Raw genomic sequence first — 8,276 nt, 5'->3', positions numbered from 1 at the left:
CGGGTGTGAGGGTGGCTGCAGAGTGGAGACAGGTGCCACGGTTAAGAGTGATTCTTTGAGCAGTCTTTTAAACAAGCGCTGGACTGTAAGGATACTTAACTGCTGAGAAGAGATCTGGTAGGTGCCCTGGAAGCAAGCGTTCATAAGCTAGAACATTACGGGAAAGTGAGCCCCGCATAAGCGGGAATCAGCAGAGAACTCTGGAGGGACTTCTAGGGTTTCCCGCTCAGGGTCTCAAGAAGGCGTGATTAGCATTCGCCCCGCCCCCCCCGCCCCCCCCCGCCCCCCCATAGCTTCCCGGCCGGCGATTGGCCAGCGCTCCTCGGCTACCCGCTCAGGGCTGGACCCGAGGGCTCCTGGGGCGAGGCCGAACCGGCGGGGCAGTGGGCGGGGATGCACGGAGAGTGTGGCGGGGCGGCCCACCAACCGAGCCCCAGCGCGAAGGGGCGGGGCCAGGGCGGAGTCTCCCGGCGGGCATTAGAAGCAGGTGACCCGGGCGGGGCGGGAGAGGCCAGTCCGCCCGCGACCGTGACTCTGCTGTGGCCACCGCCGCCGCCGCCGCGTGCAGTTCAATACCGGGCGGAGGTGGGCGAAAGGGTGTTAGAGTGCGGGGGAGGAGCCGAGCCCGGCGCGTCCCGGGAGCACCGCCACCGCCCCCAGGAGTCCGCTTGGAGCGCGGAGCCCCCTGCAGGGGAGGAGGCCAGCGGCAGGCGGGCTGGACGCGGCGGCGGGCGCGCACCGTGCAGTTCCGGCAGGGCCAGCGCTGGCTGCTCGCGGTGCTGTGAGGTGGCGGGATCCGCCAAGCGCCTTCCTCTCGCCCAGGTGCACCAGGCGCACTCGCCCCTCTGTCCAGCTCTCAGACCCTGGTGGAACACACGGCCTGTCCCCGCCCTGCCCCCGCCCGGATCAGGCGGGGAACCCCGGAGGAGGAGAGGGCGAGTGACCGGTCTGCGGCGACCTCGTTCAGGGGGCGACCCCCTCTCTGAGACGCCCCCACCTGCTGCCATGTGCTGCTGCCTCGGATACCCAGCCTCTCGCCAAACTTGCCCGATGCCAGTCCGTCTCTGAGAAACGGGGAGTGTCCCAGAGACGGGGGACCCAGGCTGGCTACGGACTATCTGCTTCTCTCCGGATTCTAGGAGGTGAGAGCCCCCGCCTTCCCCTTCTCCTCATTCTTTTCCCTACCCCTCAGCCCTTTTCCTGGGGGGCTGAGCGCTATGACCTCGGCAGGCCCAGGGAAAAGGGAGGAAGGGTGAGGGACGGGGAGTCTGTAGTTGTGTTCCAGGAGGTGAAGGGGAGGGAAGGGAGAGAGGTTAACTTAGAGATTTGGAGACCGCTTGCGGGATTGTACCATTGACGCCCCTCTAATTGGGAGTGGTTGCCATTTTTCTTCTTCCCCACTTTTTTTTTTTTTTTAAAGAGTACTTTCCCCAGAATCGGAGCCTAACCGTCCCTCTCCAGCCCTGTCCAGCGAAGAGCTGAGCGCTCCCTGCGGAGGTAGCGTCCTCCCGAAACAGTTGGTCTTTGGACGGATTTCTTGAAAAAGAAACCAACAGGTTGCCAGCCCCGGCGCCACACAAGTCCGCGGAGAGGGAAGCTCCGATCCCGGTTTCCTCCTGCCTGAGCTGGCCCCAAGCGGGCTGCGGGAGACGCGGGGAGGGAGGGGGCTATGGCTCGGCCTGACCCGTCCGCGCCGCTTTTGCTGCTGCTGCTGCTCTTCCTGGCGCAGCTGGTGGGCCGGGCGGCCACCGCCTCCAAGGCCCCAGCGTGCCAGGAGATCACAGTGCCCATGTGCCACGGCATCGGCTACAACCTGATGCACATGCCCAACCAGTTCAACCACGACACGCAGGACGAGGCGGGCCTGGAGGTGCACCAGTTTTGGCCGCTGGTGGAGATCTACTGCTCTCCGGACCTGCGTTTTTCCTGTGCTCCATGTACACGCCCATCTGCCTGCCAGACTACCACAAGCCGCTGCCGCCCTGCCGCTCGATGTGGTAGCCGCCAAGGCCAGCTGCTCGCCACTCATGCGCCAGTACGGCTTTGCCTGACCAGAACTCATGAGCTGCGACCGCCTCCCAGTGCTGGGTCGCGACGCCGAGGTCCTGTGCATGGATTACAACCGCAGCGAGGCCACCACGGCTCCCCCCAGGCCCTTCCCGGTCAAGCCCACCCTCTCCAACCTGCCGGGGTCGCCGGCCTCAGGGAGCGACTGCGCCGCCGGGGGCCGTCGGTGTTCATGTGCAGCGAGCCCTTCGTGCCCATTCTGAAGGAGTCACACCCTCTTTACAATAAGGTGCGGACGGGCCAGGTACCCAACTGCGCGGCGCTCTGCTACCAGCCGTCCTTCAGCGCCGAGGAGCGCACGTTCGCCACCTTCTGGGTCGGCCTGTGGTCTGTGCTGTGCTTCATCTCCACCTCCACCACAGCGACCACCTTCCTCATAGACATGGAACGCTTCCGCTACCCGGAGGGCCCCATCATTTTCCTGTCAGCCTGCTACCTTTCCGTGTCGCTGGGCTTCCTGGTGCGCCTGGTGGTGGGCCATGCCAGCCTCTCCTGCAGCCGCGAGCACAGCCACATTCACTACGAGACAACGGGGCCTGCGCTGTGCACTGTCGTCTTCCTGCTGGTCTACTTCTTCGGCATGGCCAGCTCCATCTGGTGGGTCATCCTGTCACTCACCTGGTTCTTGGCGGCCGGCATGAAGTGGGGCAACAAGGCCATCGCGGGCTACGCGCAGTACTTCCACCTGGCCGCGTGGCTCATCCCCAGCATTAAGTCCATCACCGCGCTGGCCCTGAGCTCCGTGGACGGGGACCCGGTGGCCGGCATCTGCTACGTGGGGAACCAGAACCTGAACTTGCTGCGCGGCTTCGTGCTGGGCCCGCTGGTGCTCTACCTGCTGGTGGGGACGCTCTTCCTCCTGGCGGGCTTCGTGTCGCTCTTCCGCATCCGCAGCGTCATCAAGCAGGGCGGCGGCAAGACGGACAAGCTGGAGAAGCTCATGATCTGCATCGGGATCTTCACGCTGCTCTACACGGTGCCGGCCAGCGTCGTGGTGGCCTGCTGCCTGTACGAACAGCACTATCGCGAGAGCTGGGAGGCCGAGCTCACGTGCGCGTGCCCGGCCCGGACTCTGGCCAGCAGTGCGCCAAGCCCGAGTGCTGGGTGCTCATGCTCAAGTATTTTATGTGCCTCGTGGTGGGCATCACATCGGGCATCTGGATTTGGTCCGGCAAGACTGTGGAGTCGTGGCGACGCTTCACCAGCCGCTGCTGCTGCCGTCCGCGGCGGGGCCACAAGAGTGGCGGCGCCACGGCCGCGGCCGCCTACCACAAGCAGGTGTCCCTGCCGCACGTGTAGGAGGAGGCGGCCAAGGGACCAGGAGCTGGGCGGGAGTTGAGGGAGCTAGGTTGTTTTCCTTTGGTAGCTTTGCCAAGGTCACTTCCGTTTTACCTTAATGGTGCTGACGCCCCCTCTTGGGGCAACTTGGAGAGGAGGGGCAGGGGCTGTTTCCAGGGGGCACCTGTCCCAGGACTTCTCAGAGGGGCTCAGCTGACGTCTGCTCTATCTTCCTGCCTTTTTGAGGGGAACCATGTTTTTAATTTATATGTCGTTTTCTTAATTTTTAACTTTGTTGCATTTTGGCAACAAAATTTACCTTTGCTTTGGGGGGGTTACAATCCTGAGGTTGGCATTATAATGAAGGCCCACTTGGTTCAGGGTTCTGTGAACTGTGTGGTCTCAATTTGGAAAATGTATTTCCTATACTTGTGTCTTTAAAAATAATGTGAACAGTGAAAGTTTAGGTTGCTGTGAGCAGGAAGTTTCCCGTGGGCTTCTCCAGCTTACTTCTCCTTCCACTGCTTAAAGTGTCCCAGATGCTTTAAGATGAGCTGCTTGGCCCTTTCCCTAACTTTGGGGACACCCTAAGTCATACTGAGGAGGGGGAGCATAATGGGTTTTCGCCTCCGGAAAGTGACAAGGTTAGGAAGTGTTGAGAGTTTCTGTGTGTGTCCTAGCTTTGTTTAGCAAGCTTGAGTTTCTTTTCTGTAGTCCTTGTAATCATTCTCATTCTTAATGGTGCAAGCTTTGCTTGAATGACTTAGAGGTAGCATTGTAAGTGTCCAGAATAAATGTTTGGAATAGTGCTAACCTAAGGGATGGCGATTGGTTGAACTTCAATTCCAGACTGTTAAGATGGCAGCTTTGTGCTGGAGGAGTGGGTGGTTCTTAATAGACTCTAGTGATCTTACTTAAAAAAAAAAACAAAAAAAAAACTTGTGTTATATTTTGGTAAAAATGAGCCCACTTCCTTCTTCTGAAAGTACTTAGTGATAGAGCTGAAGGGGTCTCCTTTTTACATTTAAGTACTAAACTGGATATACCTCCTGTAATTAACTAAATTTCCAACACTTCTCTTATCTGCTCCTCCCCCATCCCACCTCCTTTATCATGTTAAACAGTCCTTTTGCTTTTCTTATTCCTCCTCTCCTGGAGAGCTGTGATTAGAAACCACACCCAACCTTGAATGAGGTGCTTGAAAGGGAGGCTGGCTACCTGTGAACAAATATTGGCAGCAATGAGGGAAAATGACTGTCCCTGGACATTGGACTAGATTACAGCCAGATATTTCAAAAGCAGCGAGACACTGCTCTCTGCAGCCTCTGACAACAAATGAGACCCATAACACACTTGCTTAAGCTTTTGAAACGTGAATCAGTGTAGCAAAAGAAAGCCGTTTTCCCCACCCCACCTCAATATATTTTTCTTTTCCTCCTCTTCTGAGAAAGCCTATATATTGGTGAGCACACCCTCACACACTTTACTGTTAGAGAATTCTGTTTGCTTTTCTAATCTGTTGAACCATTCCCTCATTCATATATGAAAGCCTGCGTATTGTTGAATACACACGTACACACACTACACACACACACTTTACTATTAAAAATGCTGTTGCTTTTCTAATCTGTTTAACCATTCATTCAAGAAGAGTGTGAGGCTATAGTTGGGGAAGGGAGTGACAGTGCATTTTCCGGTAAAATACTGGGGACTAAATTTAAGAAGCTAAAATGGCAAATGCAATTAAAATTTGGGAAGGCCTCTCTAGAAAAATGACAAGTATAACGATTTGCACTTCATTTATACCAAAGTTGGAAAAGTAAGATTTAAGCCCAGGTCAGCTTTTACTTTATGGATATTAAGTAAACAAGTGTGTATTTTCCACAATGGATTTAATAACTATGCTGATGGAAAGAAGCATGATGTTAATAGTTTTCATGAACTTTCAAAGGCTGTTCATGTTTATAAAAATGCACTGCTCTTAAACACTCATCTAAATCAAAATTAAATTTCAGTATATTTGACAAAACATGGTACACTGAGCTACAGAACTTTCTGCCCATCTAATTCATCTGCTTTTTTTGCAGCTGCTTAGAACCTTGAAATAGATCCCCTGCCTGAGGGCCAGTTCCTCTCCTGTTTTTCAAATGAGGACCTTTTCTGATCACCTTGACCTCTTCCCAGAAAGTACAGAGATTATTCTGCTGCCTTCAGTCATTGTGTCTAATTTGGGTTGTTCCTTTTCCTTTTATTTTTGTGGAAGAGTGCAAAGATGATGCAGAATTTATCTAAAAGTTGTGAGAGGATGTGGTTGAAGTGATTTAATTCTTACTTTTAAAACAATTATTTTTTTATTTCGGCAACATACCAAACCTAAAAAGAACAACCAATTTACTGTAAAAACAATTTAAGACAGTTAAGAGAAAGGATACTAAGGCAAACAGCAGTAATAGAGGTAATGCACTGGAGGTTTTTTAGGTTCATCCCAGTTCTTAGCGTTGCCTGTTTTCAGTCTCTCTCTCTCTCACCCCTGCTCTCCCTTCCCTCAAAGATTAAGCCCACCTGCTTCCTGAATTCTTGCATCAACCACCCCTCCCCCTACCCAGGCAGAGAAACCCATCTATTTATGCTCACCCCCTGTTTCCATCTCATACTCAGTTCTCTCCTGATTTTTATTTTCATTAGGCAGACCATCCATACTCATGAAAGCAATGATAAAATGAAAGGTTGTGAGGTAGCTTACCAGCTTCTTTACAGCCAGCTCTGATTTTAGTGAGGATTTAAGGCCCCGTTTAGTCTCATGCACAGCTTTGGGCTGTCCCTTTCGTGGTTCAGTTTTAAGCAATGTCTCTCAGCATAGATAGGAGGGTGAAGATTTAGAAGGAACTAACATGCGACCTATCAGTGAATCAGCTGACAAGAACCTTAGGAAGTCTTTTTACTATGTATTATTAACCTCACATTCTGAAGCTGCCTAAATTGACTGGAAGAAAGTTCTCTTGGTGCCTTATTGGTTTATCCTTGCAAACCTATGTCATACTTTCTTGCCGTCGCTTCCAACAATGGGCCCATGTGTGTGTTGTGTGCCACTGTGCGCATGTACAGGCTTAAATAATGTGCCAGCAGCCCTGTTTCCAAGTTGGTATTCATTAGGCCCTTTCCTCCTGGGCTAGGGCTGCACTAATCCTGACACCGGCTGCCAGGAGAAAACCTCATGGATCCCACACCGAACATTAGTAACAGCATCCGTGACCTGCCGTCTCAAGTACAGAATGGGAACCCCAGAGCTAGGAGACATAGTTGTATATTTTAATGAACTGCCACCCCTGCTAAGGAAGCTTCTTTCACTTTTGTGCTCTACAGAAAGACCAAGGGGGGTAGGACGGACAAAGCTTTGAATCACTGCTTTCTAACACCAAATGGGGCCAACAGGACAGAGAACATCACAAATCTTGGCAAGTGTGAGGTACAGTGGAAGAGAATTGCCTGCTCCCTCTGCGTGCCCTTTCTTGCCTCCAAAGTCCAATCAAGTGATCCTGGGAACGAAATCTGCCTGGGTTGAGGAGGGTGGTTCTGAAAGAAAAAGCTACCAAGACATGAAAGCAGGGTGAAGGGTAGGCAGGATGAAAGTAACTAAGTAACCCGACTCAGAACTCTGAAAAGCTTCTGGCAGCTTGATGACAACTACAGGATTTATTTCAGCCAGGATAATGTCTGTGGTACATCATTTGAAGACAATATTACTTCATGTTGTTAAAAACTGTATGTATAGTATGTATGTGTTGTGGGTGTATATAAATAATTTATATATATGGGAGATTTAGTGATTTTGATACGGGTTTGGTGCAGGTGAATTTATTACTGAGCCAAATGAGGCACATACCGAGTCAGTACTTTGAGCCCAGGGCATTCACTACTTTTTCTGATTTCCACATATGTGTATTGCCTGTCCCATGAGGTATTGTCGATGTCATGTCAAATCCAGAACTCATAAAGCAATGCCAGTGGTATTTTATTTGTAGACAATCAACTCAAATCTATAAATTATTACTGGCATATGATTATAATATTGAATCTCTTAATACTAACAAAAGGAAATCCAGATCGTCTTGATAAGAAGTTTTTTGTTTTGTTCCTGGAAGTCAGTAGAACAGCAGTTGTATGTGGTTATGTTAGTTTCAAGGTACTTAATTTGCTGACACTATTTCAGATAAAAAATCTGTATGTATTATATTTGTGGGAAGCTAAAATAATGGTTTGAGGTTTTTATCAAATATGGAGAGTAGTTATTTATGAAAAACCAATAAATGTCTGTTTTTGTTTCTTTGTTCCCAATTAATATAGATAAATTTTAAAGTGCATTAAAGCAATGGTAAAGTAAGTAAAAAGATGCTACACAAGTATTTTTCTCTTCATGCTTTTACAAAGAGAGACACTGCTTTCTAAGTGATTCCCTGGAGTAGGAAATGGCAAACCACTCCAGTATTCTTGCCTGAAAAATTCCAAGGACAGAGGAGCCTGGTGGGCTACAGTCCACAGCATCTCACAGAGTTGGACATGAATAGCATGGGCTGGCTGAAGGCGCTATGTGGATTCTAACTTAATTATCAGATTTCTCAGATATGAGTGGCAACCTTTTTATTGATAATGAAATTAAGCAAACTCCAATCACAGAAGCAGAACTAATGAAAACATGTTTTACTTGAATATACTTCTTAGGTTTCTCCTGCCAATCCTGTGATTGTTTTATGATTCACTTGAAGAAGGGAAATACACAAGAACAGAGGCACTGCCTGACATTGTGTTGTTTCGTCAGCTCTGTCTAGACTGCTGAAGCAATTTGGATGGAAGCGGTGCTGTTCTGTGTGTGTGCTTCCCAGTCATGAACTCCCCAAACTTGATCATTCAATTTACAACTTGGTATTAAGGCC

General features: G+C 50.6%; 1 pseudogene; it reads left to right on the top strand.

Moving 5' to 3' along the window:
* Positions 1-339: 339 nt before the first annotated feature.
* Positions 340-7,666, top strand: LOC136145241 (frizzled-5-like; annotated as a pseudogene).
* Positions 7,667-8,276: the final 610 nt, after the last annotated feature.

The sequence above is a fragment of the Muntiacus reevesi genome, chromosome 12, assembly GCF_963930625.1.
Source record: "Muntiacus reevesi chromosome 12, mMunRee1.1, whole genome shotgun sequence".
Classification (NCBI taxonomy): domain Eukaryota; kingdom Metazoa; phylum Chordata; class Mammalia; order Artiodactyla; family Cervidae; genus Muntiacus; species Muntiacus reevesi.
This window is presented reverse-complemented; position numbering and strand designations above follow the sequence as displayed.